Genomic DNA, 21560 nt, shown 5'->3' on the forward strand with positions numbered 1-21560 from the left:
ATGATCGCCCTTGGTCGTGTTCAACGTCTCGCGAACACACAGAACTCGCGGATTTGTCAACATATACCGCTCTCAGTTGATATGGCTGCGTGGCCGCAGAGAGGGCGAAGGAATACATCGATAGTCCCAACAGTTACTTTATGGAAAGAGACTGTCACGTATATTGTTTTATTACCCGCAAAATAGAAAATATAACGACGGGAAAACCTCTGCGTGTGACAGAAAGCGCTGGAAAAACCAGCAAGGAGTAACGATTAAGGTAATATGTGCCTCGAAAGTAAAAGATTTAAACTTTTGCTCTTACCAAATAAAAAATAAAAATCGGCAGTCACCGTGCAATGTTTTGAACTAGAGAAATAAATTACCTGACGCTTACTGATATTTGACATTGAAAGTGGCCGCCATCCCTGTGTTAACTTCTTGGGGAAAATAACATTTTCGTAAAACTTGTCTTACTCCAAGAGCTTTAAAATGAGTCCCCACAAGTGATAGATCAGAACAGAATTGTAAAATTTGAGACTCAGAACATTTGTCTCCGAGGCACACTCTACCTTAAGGTTGACATAATTGGAATTTGCAGATTGAGTATTCGGGGGGAAAATTGGAGTATGAATAAATGATGAGTAGGAATCTTCAACTTTGGTGCCTGGCTTTGGAATGCAATGCATCAAAAGTCTGCTTTCTGCTTTGAATTCTCAAGTCGTAGCGTTGTATTGTCTCTTTGTACAACTTTCACAAGCAGATAACACTATCAAACCGAAGGTCCTTTCGCATTGCTGGACATATACACATCGTAATCTGTCGACGATGTATCCCGGGGGCTTAGAATAGCAATTAACATTCACAAGTACACACACAGGCATTCTGCACTGGCTTTCGGCTTCAAATACTGAAATAGTTGTCAAATAAAAACTAAGGATGATTCCTGTGTCACTTAAGAAATATTCCATTCCATTCTCGTAATCTCATTTCAACACTGTTCATGCAATCTTCGAGTTATCCTTGTACAACAACATACATTTAGTACAGAATTTCCGCTCCGTACGCTTGGAATCACGCTGCCAAACTAGAAGCGAATCTTGCCAGCTTCCTTCCCTTGCAGTTATCTTCTTTTATGATGACGTTGAAACAACGATTTCGAATTAAACTTCACGTGAAATATTGTCCATAGCTTGTTTCTATTTAAATAATTGTTTCGTCATCCTGTGTGTTTGAAGTTTTCTTTATTTTTACTAAGACCCTTATGCTTCGAGTTGCAAAGTTTTGTCCGGCTTTGATTTAATGATATCGTATTTCACCATCTGAATGCTTTTAATTGGCAGGTCACGTGATCACGGTGGTCACGTGCTGAACAGCTCACTTCATCTAAAACTAAAATCTTTTAATAAAAATCCTCATGTAGAAAATCGAGTTGACACATTAGAAATAACTGATACTTTCTGTTTTAAAACATACTTTTAAGGGAGCCGTCATTATTTACGGCCTGAGGGTCGGAGGAATCTTAGGGGGTCACTCAAAAAATAGAAATTTACAATGGGGTGCTCAAAATGTGGAGAGAAAGAAAGGGGGTACTCAATTTTTGGTGCAAAATAAATTGTTACACCACTCAGATCACACCAAAGTACACATCAATTCTCAAAATGTTCGATGGGAGAGGGGGGACACACTCCTCTCGTGCTCTCCCACTTTGGTGTTCTAATAGTTTTAATTTACTGGTAAAAAGACAAATTGAAAACACCTCTCCTATTGCACCAGACTGCACCATTGCACACATCAATTTCTCACATTTTTCACAGGATCTCGGACAAAAATGAACTGTTGCAATGTGAATTCATCCTTTGTCATCTCAGAAACATACATTTTTAATTGGCTTCAGTTCAATAAGCATTTTGACATTTAACCATACCGTATTCAGGCATTTCATTAGAAGTTAGCAGCTGGAGAAATTGCAAGGTTGCAAACAAATAATGATTGGATTTAAAAAATACTGACTCTAGCTGATGGTCTTCTAATATCGTATACAGAAATGTAAGATTTTGCAAAACGACACAAGAAGGTCGCAGATTTTCCATTTCTGCATATTCTTTGGTCTCCAATCTTTGGCAAACTGATAACTATTTTTCACACAATGTATTGTCATTGTTTGGTTGTTGAATATTGTGACTCAAACACTGATCATACAAAAAAAATGTAACAAAAATATCAGTGTTCAATGTCATTTTCAAACAGTTTTACCGAGTGCAAAATAAATTGAAACACCTCTCAGATTGCGCCATTACACACATCAATTTCTCAAAACTGTTGATGCCAGAGGGGGGCACCCTCCTCTCGTGCTCTCCCCCTTGGGGTGTTCTAACAGTTTTACTTAGTAAATTAAAAAAATTAAAACACCTCTCAGATTGCACCAGACTGCACCATTGCGCACATCAATTTCTCAAAAATTCCACTCAAGATAGGGGAACCCTTCTGACACTCCCCCTTAGCCTCTCGCCTGTTCATCCCTGTACTTTCAAATTCTGTCCAGTCAGATATCCTGGTGGAAACTGTCATGATACCCATCCAAATAAACAATACTGTATGACTGAATACTTGTTATAGCGTGAGTCTTTATATCTATATATTTTGTGACTTTTAATTTCATTTTGATGGTTCACCTTTTTCAACCGTCATGAGATAACCGATAAAAGGGTACATTAGGATTTGAAAGGTCTTTACTATAGCTGTACTTTTGTATATTTTACAAAAATGCGTGAATTGATATTTAACTTTTCTAAGTGGGAGATCAGTCAAAATTTCTATGTTAGAGAGGGGGTACTCAAATTCATCATTGTTGGCAGGGGGTTGCTCGAACTTTCAGAGTTTCCGATGAAATTTCTCCGACCCCCTAGGCCGTAAATAATGACGGTTCCCTAAGGAGTTCGTCACATTTCATTTCATTTCTCAGTCCTTTATGATTAGCTGTTCATATTTATTGCCCGAAGTACTAGAAGCAAGTTCCGAGCAGCAAGATCCTGTAAATGTCGGCAGTAGCAGACAGCTAACCATCAAGTTTCAACGCTTCATGTTTCTTTAGCTGTCTGTTTGTCTGCGCATACTTTGGTTAGTTTCGCGTCCTTGTGACAATAATAGAAGTCACTGTGTAATCATCTTGATCAAGATGGCCTCACTATATCTCAAATAAACGCGCGGACTAGCATTGCCGATTCTGCGTTCGTCTTCTTTTGTTTACAGTTTTGTGCTCTTGATAAATTCAGTGAGAAAAAAACAATTTCCGCGAGGGCCAATATTGACGCTAAAGGTGTCCTTCAGCCCGCAGAAGTTGACGTGTTTTGCTGCGAACAATCAGGAGAAATTAAGTGCCATGATATATGCTGATTCTACCTCGACACCTGTGTGAACTCTCACGAGCGGGTGCCTCTAAAGAGGCATAAATTTGAATGCAGCTCTTTCATGTGAGCCGAAATTGCAGCATGATTTATTTGTTCCTACATGATTTAATCTAGTCCGTTTTCAATACTGCTGCTGTATTTCTCAATCAGCGACAGATTAGAGGCTCAATAAAAATATTAGGACGACCATAAAAGCGTCTTTCTGTAAATCCAATTGTGCAGATGTCTGTCGGGCTGAGTTGTGAAGTTCGATCACACTAAGAGCATACTATACTTGGACAATGGCCATAACTTTTGATAATATTGTCATGCACATATTCTGCTTCCTCTCCTTAAGGTAGAATGCGCCGCGGGGACAGATGTTTGGACTCTAAAACTTTTCTGATTCTTTTCTGTTCTACCTTTAGTGAGGGTTCATTTGAAAGCTCTTGGTGTACGAAAAATTTTTCACCGTCTTAGTTTTTCGAAATTCGAAAATTTTATTTTTCTCTATTGTGTTAACGCAGACATGGCGACCATTTTGAATTTCAAATATCGGTAAATTTTGGGTGATTTGTTCCTCCAGTAACAAAATTGGCACGGTGATCCCCGATTTTATTCTTGATGTTGAAAGAGAATTGTTGAAAGATTCCCTGAGGAAAGTTTGGGCGAAAATTTCCTTCACTTTCGAGGCGCATACTACCTTAACAGGACGAGGATACACAAAGTATCATCCTTGTAAACACTACGCTTTGTGTGCACAAGTGCACTTATATTGTTCACAGGTGAGTCCTAGTCCTGACAAGAATCTTGTTTTCGACAACGACATTAGAAGTAAAACACGTACAACCTGTGTTTACCAGTTGAACGCTTTGCATCGCGACGGTCACAGGGCCGGGGACAGAAAAAAGACAAATTTTTTTTAAGAACAAACTAATGGAAATGCATCAGAAGTTAACGCTAATGTAGCTCTTATAATATGCGCAGAAGCACAGTATTAGTCCGAATATAAATCTAACTGCGCATGCAATGATATCGCCGACTGATATCAAATTGTGATTTATTAATTAGTCAATGGAATGAGACAAGATGATAAATGTCGCCATTAATTGGTTGATAGTGAACCTACATGATCACTGACGTAATCTGGTGCATTTGATTCCAGACAATATTTGATTAAGACGTTTGTGTAAGTGTGTGCTAATAAAAGGCAAGGGCACAAGGTGCGACACCTGTCTTGATTAATTCTGAGTGTTTTGCGCAATGGATGCCTCAAACGTTTAAACATGACAGTATCATTCCATAAAACGTTATACAGACTTTAATTTCCTAATATCAACCCTTTTGCTTGGATGATTTTCATTGCCTTGATTAATTTTGTTTCAAGTTTGATAAAACAGACAAATTAATAATCCTTCCGAACTAAGACGAGCTTACTTATCACCTGTCGGAACTCCGCTCTCAGACCTAATGCAAACAGCGCCGTGACGTAACATCTTGTACGCACTACAAATTACGTCATTCTAGCATTCAACGTTACAGATGCAGAGGATGACATTAGACATCATAGCACTCAACCTGTTCAGCTGTCGGAAATGTACCATATACAACTTCTTTCGTGAAACAAAAATAACCTAACTAATTAAATTTCGCTCTTGAAATTCGTCCTGTATCTCTTGCTAGGTTGCTACCCATATAACCTCAGTAGCTTGTAAGCTACTAACATCGTCTCGCTACATATAAATACGGTAAAAGAAGTTAATGGGAGAGGAGCTGTCCAGTGCCCGTCTTGTCCGTCTGTCTGTCTGTCAGTCTATCTGGCCGTATGTATGTATTTATGTAATGTACACTATCAGTGTTTCCATATATTATTGTTGCTCTTCATATGAATTTTTGCCATGATGTCTCTTTATGATAACAAGAAAGCTATCCGTTTTGTTTTTATGTGTCAGAAAACAGATCGCATTACAAATAATGTTTTAACCTGGTCTTACAAGCACTGTATCACCTATTAAATTCTCTGCTTGGTTAATAAGAGATAACGGGAACAAATTGTTGCCATGACAAACGTCAAACGGTTTCTGTATTACAACCCTTCCATTGGTTTTACTGATGCTGTTTGTTAACGTCTCGTTGGTATACAGGAAATTCATCCCTTCTTTGATGAGAAATTCTAAAAATCAAATTTGCCCGTTGTCTGATCTGTACAGTGAGAATGGGACTGTATCTGATTCCGAAATTTCAAAGCTGTGAAATAATTGCTTTGCTCTGCTTACCTGCGTATATGCGTTGATAGCTCAGTGTACCTAGCAGCATTTGTGTCGAGAACGGCACGATCCCAAGGGACGATTGAGAAGTCAGGGTGATACCATTCTATGCCCAGTGTGTTCTCATCTCTCCAGGGGAAAGATTATGAAGTCTACGAAGAACAGGAGAATGCAGGTAGATCTGATACAAAAAAGTTCAATAAATGGTCGGGATGAAAGAAATAATCAACAGTGCAAGCTGTGATGTGTAAATTGAGTGATAGATAGCCTAAGGTTGGCGCTGCGGTACAAAAACCGTCTTGCTGACATTTAAATCGGTGAACATCAAATCGAGGGACTGTCGCGGCGAAAAAAAAAACGATTTGATAGAACAGCTGGTTTTATGTGATGATGATATTGGCTTCACTAATTGTGGATTGACCGTGATTTACCTGCAAACGTGGATTCTGCGTTGTTGTTGAATCTGTACCTCGCCAAGGCTGGGGGCTGTCGTTGCGGGGGCGACGGTGTATACTGTAGCTTCGCGATATCAAGGTGCAGCCGCGCGTTGTCGGCATGGCAACTGAATACTTTGCGCGGGAAGCGTGCAAATTGAGAGTTTTGACGTATTGTACCAGCAAACAAGGACGCGTGTAATTCAATGCAATGTTCATCGTTCTATATACATCCGTACTCTTGTTAGGAGGGTATTCTTTTCATAATTAAACCATCAATTGAACGTTTACCAGCCCTCAGCTCTATTGACTAGATCCGAGTATGTCCCTCGATTTCGTAACATATTGATCAAAACATGAATTTCTATCATTTTTTTTCCAAATTGTACCAAGGCATTCATTACATTCTTCAAGTTGTTTATATTTGTCAAAATTCGCCCGAAACATTCGTTTCAAGGAAACAAAAGACAACATGTGCCTTTTAATGTCAAATATCGTCGGCAGTCACAGTTCCCTCCAGTTAAATTTGACAATGGCGAGTCTACGACAGTAGAAAATATCAGATGTGAATATCAAACGCTACGAAGGGTGGTCAACGATCACGTTCTATTCAATATGTATGTTGATACTTTCATAATTTGAAAAGGACACGAAAGTTACGAAAACTTTGACATTAAACTCCCTTTCAAATGCAATCAACTACCTTAAGAGTTTGTACCAAGTTATCTAGAAATGGCCAAACGTCTGCAAAGAAGGTGTCGTGTTTTTTAGATATTTGTTTGTTTTTTCCTTCATCCCTTCAGGAAGGCCATTCCATGATGATTCAAGTTGACAACTTCAGATTAAAAGTGCACGGATTGGTTTTATGAACATCACCATTGCGAAGGATAGTAAGCGGAAATTAGAATATTAATGAAGAAGCCAAGATGGTCGGAATGAACATGTGGTAGTCACATATATGTAGTCATATATATATATATATATATATATATATATATATATATATATATATATATTATATTATATATTTGTATATATGTATGTATGTGTGTGTGTGTGTGTATTTCTAAGAATAAAATTTCAACATTATCAGCAGTACAAGCAAGAGATGTTACCGTTTGAGAGGACACTCCAGAACCCATATGTTTACGAACGCTGAAGTGGCTAGACCCCCTAGGTTATTATTAATTAATGTGAGCTGCAGTGCGAGTTCAATAACCCTCTATACGTATCGCCTTACGGATTCGCAGAATATTTTTAATGGAAATTTCATGACTTTACATGTCCTCTATAATTGATCACATCATGGGGTGAGCTATGGTATACATGAAACGCAGTGATTTCGGAATAGTCTTAAAAGAAAGTCATGCCATTGTGCATGTTCATGATGGACTTTGCTGGTTGCGTTTGTTGCTTGATAAATTATTAAAGTAAACTCCACTTCTGAACGTCATGGAAATTCTTTTTAAATCCAATACGACATCTACAAATCCACAGATTTGATGACAGAACGAAGGAAAATATCATGATCTGTGATTTCTCTCGGTCCGTAATCACAGCAAGGGCTTACCCGATGTCCTTTGGCCGAGCTTTAAAGTTAATATTTAACCGTCTGCGCTATAGAAACGGAAGCCACCCTGTCTTGTTCTCACATCTTCGCGAAATGGCAAATGTCAATGAATTCTATAACATCCTTAAATTTTGCCTATATAGAGAGATGATCTAAGCTCAAGTTATGAGTTTCCTCCGGCTAAGCTACGTCCACGTATACTAAAGTTCTTTTCAGAAGACACTACACAGATGAGCTCACAAGGTGTTGAAAAATAAATGCCGCGGCGATCTTGTGAAAAATGAAAATTTACAAATTCATAAGCTTCCCGTACTATAAGCTACGGATAATGGAAGAGACGTATTTGTATCAAATATTTAAAAGAAAAAGAACGCACGCAGCTATATAACCTTTGACCGTTTCGTCGGCAACCTGGCAGTCACTCTCCTTAAATAATAAACAAATTCTATGATTAAACTTTTACATGTATTGCTCGTTGATATTTCCTCCAACCATCAATGGCATCAATAATAAATGCAGGTTTTATTTTTGAAAATATTATCTCCTTTGACTAACCGACTCCTCGCCACCCTCTAGACTTTTGAGAACACTGCCTAACTGACAATTGAATGCCAGTATCAAGGACACCCCAACCTTAACTGCAGAGAACACTTTTCAAAAGGTCGACGGCCATTAACCACGGAAATTCAAAACGACCTGCCGCTCTTCCGTCAACTTTGATAAAATAAATTAGGTCTGAATAGCATTGCACTGCCAAGTCAATATTCTCTGGTGTTTCGAAAAGCAGGGAAAATATTTGACAAATACGAAAGAACACCCGACTTATTATCTTTGTTTATCTTGTGACGTTACATTCGATTGGATTAATTACATTTACATATGTAACGGGGACAGTTGATGTGCCCTATGATTTTTGAAGTGAACTGATGATGATGAAATCCGTGATTGGACCAGGGTACAAACAAAACCAAGTGAAGAAACGAATAAAGATCTAGAACTACGCTTATTCCCATTCAAACATTTGTCACTATGTATTTGTACTGATACATTTAGAACATGACTTCCTTGGCATTAGTTTCCCATAGAACACTGCAGATGTCAGAGTGCGACGTTTTCTTCGAGAGTCGCTCTGTTGGAATATTAAAACACATCAGCTCATAGCACCATGGTAAAGACATCGTACAAAACCCATAACAAGGATTGATACACTTGAATTAGGGCAACTCTGATTTTGCTCGCTTTACCAACATTTAGAACGCTATCATTACGATGGGTAAGTTGATGACGTGATGGTCAAAAAACCATTCATTGAATCCTTTGACAGTAAGTGTCCTAATGTAACATTGAATTATAATATGAAGTTCTATGTGGAGCTTTTGCATCGAGATGACTGGTTTTTGAACAAAAAAAACACGAACATACATACATACATACATACACACATACATACACACACATACATACATACATACACACATACATACACACATACATACACACATACACACATACATACACACATACATACACACATACATACACACATACATACATACATACATACATACATACATACATACATACATACATACATACATACATACATACATACATACATACATACATACATACATACATACATACATACATACATACACACATACATACATACATACATACATACATACATACATACATACATACATACATACATACATACATACATACATACATGAGGCCGAAGGAATTAGTGCAAATATCGTATTTTAGCCATAAAATCGTCAAAACGCCAGAGATGTGGATAACATATCAACGAAATATTACAAGATTTTAATAGGATAGGAGACGTGTTTGTGCCTTATCACCTTTTTTCACTAGAAGCTAATTATCGTTACGATAGCGAGGAGCGCTCATGAATACAGAAGGATCAACATTGATATCGGGATACACACTTCGACAACGGTTACGCTGCTGTGTGTCAGGGTGTCCCGGTGGATAGGTAATGCGATGTTATTAGCAAGATGCTTCATTTCAACGCGTCTTGCCAGAGATGCAATGTGACAAGCCATTGCGCGATGTGTATATCGACTTTGAAAGCTTTCTTTGCTGAGGGGGAAATGTCGTCATGGGAAAAGAGCAAGGCGAAGGGCGAAATATTGTTGATGAATAGAAAGAAACGAACAACAGCAAGGGAACCCTCTGGATTTCCGATTTTACAGTGCCTCCCTGGTGCGTTAGCTGCATTTGTGGCCTCATTTTGAAGCTTGCCGGATCATAGACAATCTCCACAGTCCATCTCCGAACGAAAGCAGATTTCATGCTCTCTCTCTCTCTCTCTCTCTCTCTCTCTCTCTCTCTCTCTCTCTCTCTCTCTCTCTCTCCTCTCTCTCTCTCTCTCTCTCTCTCTCTCTCTCTCTCTGTAACTGTATTGTACACATACATGTAGCAAAGGAACTAATAATAATAATAATAATTTAATAATAATTTCTAGCTAGCATCAAAAGATGTCAACACTTCTCCTTGAAGCCTGACAAAGAATTGTAAAATTTGGCCTCGCATAGAGTCATTCAAAGCTTTGTATAGAATGGCGTAGGAGTGAAGGTGATTTTTCAATCGCTCATTACAAACATTAACCTGCAGAACTGAGATAGCCAGAAAGCCTGGAATGCGTTTAGTGTCCTGGTCGCCATAGCAACCAAGAGATTCCGCAACCCTTATCACGCCCATCAAGTCGCAAGAGCGGAAATCTCCGTTCAATGTTTCAACTGAAAGAGTGTCTTCCTCTTCTAATTTAAACTTACGCCCCGTTTTTTTTTTAATTTTAAGGATCCCTGTCGAGACAAGATCGCATTCATTTTATCCAGTCCAATATGTCCCCTATGCGTTGATTTCGTTTATCTCGGAGGTGCCATCATTAAACACCATGTGCGGTAATGGTACAGGGAATTATATGTACATTGGGTCGCATTTAGAGCTGTCCCCGGAGTTTGCTGACAGCGATGTGAAGTGGTTCCGCTCAGCTATACCTCCTGCGTCAGCGCTGTAATTGCCTACAATTATTTTCGCAAAGGAGAAAAGTCTCAGCGAAGGAGAAATTACTCTAGTGGTCGATGTGAAGTCAGAACTTCCCTTATTTTTCGTTCTTGTCATAATTATTGGTATCATCATTATCACCACCATCATAATCATTATCATCAACATCGTCTTCATCATCATCATCATCCAGTATTAATTATCACTCTTGAGCCGAACCAAAATAATTTTGCTGCTCCGAAAACCCGACCTACCCTATTTTTTACCCGCCGACCCTTAGCTTTTTAGAGCTACGTAAACACGGAAGTGAAAAAAAAGAAAGAAAAATCCCGTAAAATCACGCGTTCGTTCCTTGGCATTTGAATTTTGCTTGAACGATGATGTTTTTATGGGTTTTTTTTCTTTTATATGTATGATACATTTTTCTGGAAATGTTGTGACCAGAGTTTGACTGCCCTGAACCCCTGAAAAATGCATATTTAATAATAAAGATATTTTGAAAAAAATCCTGCCGACCTACCTACCCTATGTTTGAAAACCATGTTATCGGAACAGTACAATTTGCCTTATCATTATCATCGTCGCTATCGTATCTGTATATTATATTCACTATCATTCTGAGCATCATCGCGATCATTTTATCGTTTATTGTTTGTTTGTTTGTTTGTTTGTTTCTGTACGTTTGTTTGAGTGTAAGATGTTGCATTGGCTGTCTGAATGGTACACAGAAAAGGTCACAAATCAGGAGGAAAATGAAATCTGAACACAGGAAAAGAAAGGAATTGACGCAGAATTAGAAAGTTAATGAAAAATCCGAAGAGCAAGGAGTCTTTGAAAGACGAGATAGTTTATCTAAACCCTGCTGCTTTCGTCTGACCTAAGGATGCGCGATATGTGGATGTTTCAGCACCTCTGTCTGAAAATCAATATTCCGAATGATGACGTAAGCCGCGCATCGTGCCGTTCTCCGCAGATTTTAATATGTGCCTTCTTTTCCCGCAATTTCTGCCTTCCTAAATTTACCTGTGCGTTGATTAAAAGACGCACGCTCGACATGATGTCAACTTCTGTTTCAAAGACGCCAACGGCGTTGGTAATGAAACTTTCCCGCTATTTTCTGATCCCCCAACCCGTAAAATCCCTGATAAGTCCACGGATTAGCATAATTAGTTGTGTTGACTAATTTATTACAGCATGTGTGTATGAGAGATATACGTCCTTGTAATGGAGTGTAAAATAAATAAAGAGTCACAGAGGCTAGGTTATGTTATATAAACCATTTATTTTATTTATTCCGATCATTCAGAGCATGAAGAAAGAAGAGAAAATGATAGAGAAAACACTGTGAAAAACTCAGTAATACTTATTGGGTCGCCTGTGACTGGACCGCTGTCGTTGAACTCTGTACCCAGCCGACTTGTACCATTACATTTTAGGGGTGGCCGACAGGTGTGAGGGACTAATGAAAACGATGGCACTAGCAGTACAGTAGCGCGCTAGTGGCAGTATAGTTGTTGTTATTTTAACGCTATCTTTTCGGAGGATTGAAAAAGGCCATAGGACCGTTTGCTCCTTTTCAATTACTGCTAGAATACTAGTATCGCTGAAAGCAAAGAGAGACCAGGGACCATTGAAGAACTTGCCATCTTTATTTCCTAAGAAGTGAAAGAGATATTCACGCCATGCAAAGTCTGTTGTCTCGTCTTTGCCATTTTATACAGATGCTCTGACAACAAGAGGACACCGCGATATAATTATAAAATATCCAATCGATATTTACGGCTACTATACTATACGATATAGATCTCTAAGGCTATAAAATCTTCGATATATATCGGATATTTACCCGCCTAATTAACAAACTCTAGTATCATCTAGTAGCGAAGTTCGTGCCAGACTAGCGCTTGGCCAGAGCTGTAAAGTGGTGAAATGTCTGACAAATATTCGCGACTCTTTTTAATCTTGACGCTTATAGACACAGAGCACAGGTGCACACTCGAGTGAAGACGGAGCTGAATGTGCTCTCGTTTTTTTTCCCTGAAAATTCCGCTTTCTGTCAAGTGTTGAGCCTATCTTGTAAAGCAACGCCTTTATGAATGTGCCAAGAATCGTGAGTATCTGTGTAAAAACGACTGTTGACAATATCAACGAGGAAATCCGTTGATTCTGACCTCAAGTTTGCTTGCCGTCAGAGACTAACCTGCCGACATTGCTGAAGTCGGAAAACTATTGTTACAGAGGTCAGTTACGTAATCGATGTTGAAATGTCTCTTCGCTGTGAAGACTGTTCCACAATATCTCACCGAGTATCCTTGTGTCAGGGAGACTTAATGCTGTGTCCCAAGTGTAACAAGAAAAGGTTTGGCACAAGTACGAGTTGCAGTAGTTCTGATAACATTGATGGGATATCCAGTACAGCAGCAGCTACTAAAAATGGTCCAGTCATCTGTGAATTAGCTTGCTTTGTCGTAAATAAACTGAGCTCGGGTATGACACGTGCTTCGATGGAAAAAGTTATAAAAGACTTCTACACAAAGTCCGAAGTCGACGAGGCTAAGAGTATTGTTTTTGAAATGGCTGGCGATCGTGGTCCATCCCGCCGTAAAACTACCCTCACAATTCGCGATGTCATCGATTGTTTAGCGGATTTATCTGTTCATACTCAGAAACGGTTTGTTGCTCAAGAGCTGCATCGTCTTCCTCCGATTGACATTGATTATGTAGACTATATCAGTTTGTTGAAAATGGTTCGTGATATGCGCGAAAAACTGGATTCAGTCAGTGCCAAGCTTGAAACCAAAGATGTAATCATGGATTCAGCCTGTGATAAACCCTCCAATAGTAATGCAGCTGTTGTCGTTAATCAATATGATTCCGCAGATGTCCGTTTAAACGTGTCCAGAAATTCACCGACTGTGTCATCAAGAGAGGTTCCCAACGCTGTGCATACAGGCCTTTCTAAGAGTGATAACTCCGTTCAAGATGTGCCAATCCCTGATTCAAGCGTTGATCAAACATGGTCATTTGTAGTTAAAAAGAATAAGAAGGCAATCTCTAGTGTTCAGCATCCCCGGAAACCTAAGCAAATTGTTCAAGGATCGGGTAATGCTACACATCACTTTACCGTTGTAGAGAAACAGCCAAGATTGCGAAGTGTATTTGTAAGCCGCCTAACGCCAGATACAAGTATTGATCAGGTTGAGACATTCATTAACGACAAGTGCGGTCCTTCAACATTTCAAGATGGGGTCAAATTAAAAACTCGCTATGACACATATTCATCGTTCAGAATTGACGTAAATGACAGCTGTATCGACAATGTCCTTTGTCCTGAATTGTGGCCTACTGGAGTTTTTGTGAAACCGTATTATTTGACGAAGTCTGAGCTGATTGCAAAGTCGAAGAAAAGTTCTCCAAGAGTAGTTAATATCAATAACAGATAATGGACGTCATTAACCTTGCCAGCTACAATGTAAGAGGTCTAAATTCCTCTCTTGGTTCCCTTGACGCTTTGCTTAATTCTTGTGATATTTTATTAGTTCAAGAACATTGGCTTGACAAGGAAAAGTTATCAGTTCTTAGTTCGTTGCATAATGAGTTTACCTCAATAGGTGTGAGTGCCTTTGATAGCTCGCATGGTGTTCTCACAGGTAGACCCTATGGGGGCGTTGGTATTCTTTGGCGAAAAAATCTCAACGGTATCTCACCTATCGTTTTTGACGGTGAAAGTCGTGTTATCGGTATTCGCATTAAGATGTTAGATAAGCCTGATGTCATAATTTTTAACGTGTATCTACCAACTGCGAATTCTGATTGTGATGAATATCAGCGGATTTTAGGCTTGTTACAAGTTACAATTAATGAATTAGGTACTTGCCACTGTCTTATTTCCGGTGATTTTAACGCAGATCCGAAAAAAAATCAGCATGAATTTGTACTTTTAGATAATTTTGTGCAAGATAACAACTTCATCTTTTCAGATATTGAACGCCTGCATCCTGATACGTTTACATATTTAAGTGATTCATGTTTTGCTCGAAGTTGGCTTGATCATATCATTTGCTCATCTTCATCTGATAACATCGTTGATTCTGTAAAGGTAAACTATGATATCATTTCTTCCGATCACTTTCCTGTAATGTTCACTTTGAAGACCGATTTGCTACCTAGGCTCAGTAGTTCGTCACAAACTGAAGCACATACGCCTTGCTGGAACAAAGCGTCATCTTGTCAACTTGGGAACTTTGAAGTGTTTTGTGATCGACTTTTATCTGAAGTTCATATTCCTATTGAGGCTTTGGCTTGTACTGACACAGACTGTTGTATTCATTCTCATTTGATTGATACATTTTATAGTGACATTATTTCAGCGCTGTTGACTGCCGCAAATAGGACTCTTCCCAAAGCCACAAAGTCAAATAGGCATACAATACCAGGTTGGAATACAGTTGTGAAAGAACACTATGACAAAGCACGTACTGATTTTTTGATCTGGAAGGACAACGGTTCTCCTAAATTTGGCCCTTTCTTTGATCTTATGCGAAGGTCTAGGGCACAGTTTAAAAGGCAGTTTGCACAGTGTAAGAGGGCAGAAAACGAAATGCGTGCGAATGCCATGGCTGAAAAATTAAAGAGTAACTCTAAGGAGTATTGGAAAGAGGTCAATAAACGTAAAGGTAAAGCAATAGCTCCGTCATCTGTTGACGGTCATGCTGGTGACGCTGAAGTAGTAAATATGTGGAAATGCCATTATGAAACTATTTTGACCAAAACTGGTAAAGATTCGACACCTGTCTTTTCGAACATTAATTACTGTAATGACATGACTGTGCACCACGAAGAAATTTGTGAATTAGTTAAAAACCTTAAGACAGGTGCATCATCGGGTATTGACGATATTTCACCTGAGCATTTGAAGTATGCTCCATATAGAGTCAATGTTCTTTTGTCCCTTTGTTTTTCGGCCATTTTGATTCATGGCACTGTTCCTAGACAATTGATGACCACTGTTTTAGTTCCTATTCCAAAAAATCCAGGTGGCAACATTTGTGACAAATCTAACTATCGTCCTGTTGCTGTTGCAACAACAATATCCAAACTGTTAGAAAGGGTCTGGTTAAATCGCTGTATGGAATGTTTAACAACCACTGATCACCAATTTGGGTTTAAACCAGACCATGGTACTGATATGTCAATTTTTGTTTTGAAAGAAATTTTGAATTACTATAAACGTTGCAATACTCCTGTTTTCATCACCTTTATGGATGCATCCAAAGCATTTGACTATGTTCGTCATGATGTTCTGTATGTTAAACTATTGCAAAGAGGTGTTAAGCCTTATCTCATTAAGATTTTGTCATATATGTATAAGTATCAAGACTTTGTTGTGAGATGGAATGGGTTACTATCTGAATCTTTTCATTCAAAGAATGGTGTAAAACAGGGCGGCATTACGTCACCTTTCTTTTCACCGTCTATTTGGATGATATCAGTAAGAATCTCTCCACACTTCCCTATGGATGCCTTATTGGTGACTATAAGGTGAATCATTTGATTTATGCTGACGACTTAGTTATTATTTCTACTGGAGCCTATGGCCAGCAGATGCTTGTTGATATATGTGGGCATTATGGTGACAATCATTCAATATTTTTCAATGAGCAAAAGACAGTTTGTATGATAATTCAACCAAGTATTCGTAAGCTTAGACAAGTTCCAATTATCTTAATGGTAAAATGCTTAATTATGTCAGTGTTTATAAATACCTCGGTCACTTAATCACTTGTGACCTTAGGGATAATGAGGACATTCAGGCTCAGACTCGGCAATTTTATGTTCGTGGCAATGCTATAATTCGTGATTTTAAATTCGCGTCTCTTTCTGTTAAATGTCACTTATTTTCTGTCTTTTGTGATATCCCTTATTGTTCTTACTTGTGGAGTACGTTTTCTTATGTACGTTTAATGCAGTTAGACGAGCTTACTCTCATGTTTTTCGTAAGTTATCTGGTTTTAAACATCTTTCATTCAGAGTAACAGTGCAATGTTTGTCAATCTTTCGATTTTAACTTTTGATGAAATCCTTCGGAAAAAATCATTTAGTTTTCTGAGCAGACTCCACCTCTCAAGTAACCCGCTTGTGGTGAGTGTTTTATCTTTATCAGTTTTATCACAGAGTGGACTGTGGAGGATTTGGAGTAAGCGTATATTTTAAAATGTATTGTTGTTTTGCTATGGATTTTTATAATCTGAAATAAAGATATAATAATAATATAATAATAATAATAATAATAATAATAATATAGTGGTACATTTTCCGACTGTTTCAAATGTGCTGAAATAGTTCCGATTCATAAGGGAGGCTCTAAGAGTGATGTTAACAACTATAGGCCTATCTCCCTTCTATTAGTTCTATCTAAAATACTAGAAAAACATGTTTATATTAGTTTTTACAGTTTTATGCATTTAATCTTTTTTGTCACAACTCATAATCATCAGACAACATCACTCTTGTCATATTGCTTTAGTCAAGTTAACTGACCAGGGTCTATACTTTTACAGAATATAGATGAAGATAATTGTTTTTAGAATACTTAAAGATTTTTTTCATCGTTGATCATAACATTTTGCTGAGCGAACTTTCTGTGTACATGTTTTCTTATTTGTCACTGAATTGGTTTCGATCAGACCTTACAGGAAGAAGTCAATGTTAGCTATTTAGGTGTACACGCTCATGTATTGTCGATTAGTGCGGTGTATCTCAGGAGTCCATTTTTGGTCCACTTCTGTTTTTGATCATGTTATGTATGTCATTTTACCCCACACTCATCATGACATGAGTTTAATTAGTCTGGAACATTCTCAACTTTGTGTAAAAATGGGAAGCTTAGATACTACTACTACTGTGACTACGGTGCTTCAAATTTTATCAGATTTATTCATAAACTGCTGAGCAAAACCAAAGCATGTATGTAAAACATGCTGATTACAAGGAATTTGTTACAAAGAGAAAGATATATCCACGAAAAAGTACAGACGTGAAAGTGATGTAAAGAAATCCTCATACAACCAGGCCTACTACGTCATAAAGATGTATGTTGACAGTCAAGAAAATGCCGAAATTTTAAATTGATAAACACTCCATTATTGAAGTAGTCATGAGCAAACGGATGGAGGAAGTCCATCTGATTAAAATCAGGTGTAGAGTACGGCGACGTCTTCTTATGCGTACGCGGTATTCTCTTGCTGTCGCTCGAGAGGCGACAGCGAGAGAATACCGCGTACGCATAAGAAGACGTCGCCGTACTGTACATCTGATTTTAATCAGATTGGAGGAAGTCGTTCCTATATTAGGCTATTTCCATACTGAGTCCATCATGCACACTGTAAAGTTCACTATGGTTCGAAGCGAGACTACATAAATGTCCTGTGAGAAAATTAACCTGGAATGTAATGAGTTAAGAAATGCTACGACCGTACAAAAACAGTAAAATACCTACGTGTTGTATACAAATAGCAAAGTATTTGGCAAAGCTGCACTATAAGTAACTATAAATAAATATCGGCGATTTCACAGACCCGGCGTGCCGTGGCACAAGGCTAGTCATTGTAGTATCGTCTAGAGTCCGGAATTTGGAAATGGCCGATAAATATTCTGTAAGTATAGGCGATTTCACAGACGCAGAGTGCTGAGTCCAGTGTCGATCGGCGATTTCACAGTAATCCCGAAATCGTCGATATGTCAAACTTTGATACTAGATGGAAAATATCCGATTTTTAATGTTCAAAGTCACGCCGTCATTGACAGGAATGCCGTTTTGGCACCCCACTTCACACATTATGACCTTTTTAGTCGAACAGATTTTGCTTTGAACCACTCTTTCCACATTGAACAACAGCGGCATCTTGTTAACGTAGTTGTACCATGGAGGTGGATGGTTGAACTTAGTTGTGAAAGTTGAACTAGTTATGGAGTTTAACTTAGGCACACGCCTCTGAACAATGTGCATGGACACAAACTTCTAACTGCTTCAAATGACCCGTTCCCGTGAAGGATTTATTGAACTAGTACGTAACTTATTTGAGAAAGTTGGGAAGATAGAGCACAGGATTTATTGAACTAATTAAAATGCGTAGTTGAACTTCGGCAAAAGTATCTCTCTTTATTAACCAAGAGTTATATATTGTCATGAAAATTACCCACCCCTTTCAATCCCATAAGCTAGTCCTACGAGTATGGCAAGAGTGTCCGGCTTTGGCTCCGGAGGCATGCAGTGTAGGGCTCGTAGGGCTACCCGTAAGCATGCTCATTCAGCTCCCTCACACCTGTCGGCCACCCCTAAAATGTAATGGTACAAGTCGGCTAGGTACAGAGTTCAACGACAGCGGTCCAGTTCGAATTGACTTCGCGCCTGAGTCATTAAACTGTCACTTTTCAGCTGCAAGGAGTAAAGTTGACCATCGATAGTAGTGACAAGGGCTCTAACATTATCCGGGAGCAGGATTATAGTGAAATTTGCACACGGTAAGGCGAGATTCTCTAATAATGCGGCCCCGTGTGTGCCTTGACCATGCAGTGTAGACCCGCACTGCAGCTTTTACACTAGCAGGTATAGGGAGAAATTGTAGCCCTGGTTGGGGCAAGGCGCGAGCCGCACGACAGAAGCCCAATCCCCACCAACCAAGGGCTACAATTATTGCAGCTAGCTGAAGATATACGGTCTTCATGAAAGCATGGATGGTAAAAAAAGCGCTGTCTCTACATGGGTATTGATCAGAAAAGAATACAATATCCATGTATTGGAAAACTGCATGGAGAATAAAAAAGTCGATGACCAATCAATGAAAACTCAATCCAACATTTGAGGGCGCTTCTGATGAAAGATTGTGGATACCATGCTGACAGATAGGAGTATAATGTGAAAAACACTACAAACTTTCCGCGCTGATTTTACACTAGTATTTTCCTGTCATCGTTTTCACACAGAAAACCAATTACTTTAGGTTAGTTAAGTTAAATTTTGTTTACTTTAGTTTATTTCAGTTTACTTTACTTGCTGTACTTTACTTTACTTTACTTTACTTTACTTTAGTAAATGGAATGCTATTTCCCTTCCAGAAATGTCACATGCCGTGACTTTCATAACTTTAAAGCCCCAATAGCTGCGAATTTTATGCATTATTTGCATGATTTTTATTTTCAAACCAAGGTTGGTTAGTGTAAATGTGCTAACTGGTGGACGTGTATAGAAGTATCACTGCTCGCTGATTTGGACAATGCCTACACGTTTTAACAGGTTAAATAATAAACGGGTGCCGCACTCGTAAAAAGGCTCCCAATAGGAAAGTATAAAAAATGCAGTATTTCATGCACATACACATCGTGATCATACCAGAAACAAGCACAATGCCATTTTACTTGAATGCACAACACACGAAGGCCGACATTGTTGTCGTAATCTTTATTTTCTCTGTCACATGATTAGTTTTTGAAAATAGCGGGAAATCTTAAATGATGCCAAAACGTTTGAATTTACATTCCATTTTTGACACTTATGACAGTGTTATACACTTTTCAGTCTTTAATGGGTCTTATTCAAAGAAAACTCTTGGAAAACTGAGAGAGGATATTTTGAGATCGGTTTATTACACATTGGCAGCTATTATATTGGGCTTTAACTCGGTTTCTGCAGTCAGCTGTTCTCCATAACACTTAGTCTGTTAACAGGTTCAGCGATACGAGTCATAAATGTAATAATAGGGGTCATAAATGTATTGAAGTCATTGACCACGAAAGCATTAAAGTATATAACAACTTCATTTAAACGATCATTGTCGTCGTCGACTTCTTGGAATTCAACGAATTCCCTGCTTTTTCTACCCTTTTACGTTCTCTTCCAGCCGTTACCACTCGTCAGAATCCTTGACAAAACTGATAAACGACGAAATCCTTCCATCACCTCTGTCTATACTTTTCACAAAAGAGCCAAGCTGCAGAGTTTAAAGGGAAACAGTTGTCGGAACCGCGCCTGTGTGAGTTTCTAGTTTACAGACAATGTATTTCGTGCCCGATATCTAGATGCGACTCCTCATCATATAGCTGCAACTTGACATTTAAATCATAAGATGTAGATTATGACAGACATGTTTTAACTTTCATCAATCACCATCGTACCTTGGATACAGTGTTGCCATTGGTCGTATGGGTCCAATACGACCTTTGGGCGCAGTTACTGACGACTGTATCCCTTGCATGCATGGTATCAGTTGTCTGAATAATATGTGTAAGGAATGGATTGGATATTGACGGGGTTAAGTCAACCAACCTATGACTTTGTCGCATTGGGTTTCAGGGCAATTTTGGAATAGACTGCCGAGTCTTGTGAGAGAGGGACAGTGGTCAAATTGAGAAAAATGAGCGAAGTGGTGTCCAAAATTGTAATCTTCTTCGAAAATATAGTCATGCATGTATTACCAAAACGGAAAAATTGGGGATTGGGGGAATGTGTACTCTTTCTGCTCCCAAAGAAAACATATATCAACTATCTGAATGTGAAAAGAAGGTACATACGGTTGTTCTGACCACCGCCCACAAGTTCCCATTCCTTGTGTGACGTTTGTATGTGTTAATTAGCAGTAGTATTTTAATGTCAAAGTTGGCATAACATATGCACATGCATATCCCGTACACAGATGACATATAGAGAGAGATCTCACCTCAACTGTGGTGTCTCTTTTACTGATGTAATAAGTATTGATCATATCTGACTGAAGCTTTCATGATTCGTGTTGCTATAGAATAAAGTTGTACATTAATTTTCAAAAGAAATTGCGTCAGTTTGTGATATTTAATTACATCTAAATATCGTCAGAAATGAATCTTGATATTA

At 38.6% G+C, this 21560-nt stretch overlaps 1 protein-coding gene across 3 annotated transcripts in view; it reads right to left on the bottom strand.

The window, feature by feature from the left end:
* Nucleotides 1-21560, bottom strand: part of LOC139116817 (ankyrin repeat domain-containing protein 34C-like) — a 148704-nt gene that overhangs the window by 120407 nt on the left and 6737 nt on the right. The window contains exon 2 of one of the 3 annotated variants that reach the window (XM_070679498.1): nt 5645-5816. The exons of 1 other annotated variant lie outside the window; for it this stretch is intronic. The gene's annotated coding sequence lies outside the window, so the exon portion shown is untranslated. Of the gene's footprint in view, nt 1-5644; nt 6054-21560 lie in introns of those variants that run through there. One more of the 3 variants, XM_070679499.1, reaches the window with a different exon arrangement.

Source organism: Ptychodera flava, chromosome 18 (assembly GCF_041260155.1).
Source record: "Ptychodera flava strain L36383 chromosome 18, AS_Pfla_20210202, whole genome shotgun sequence".
NCBI classification, from domain to species: Eukaryota; Metazoa; Hemichordata; class Enteropneusta; family Ptychoderidae; genus Ptychodera; species Ptychodera flava.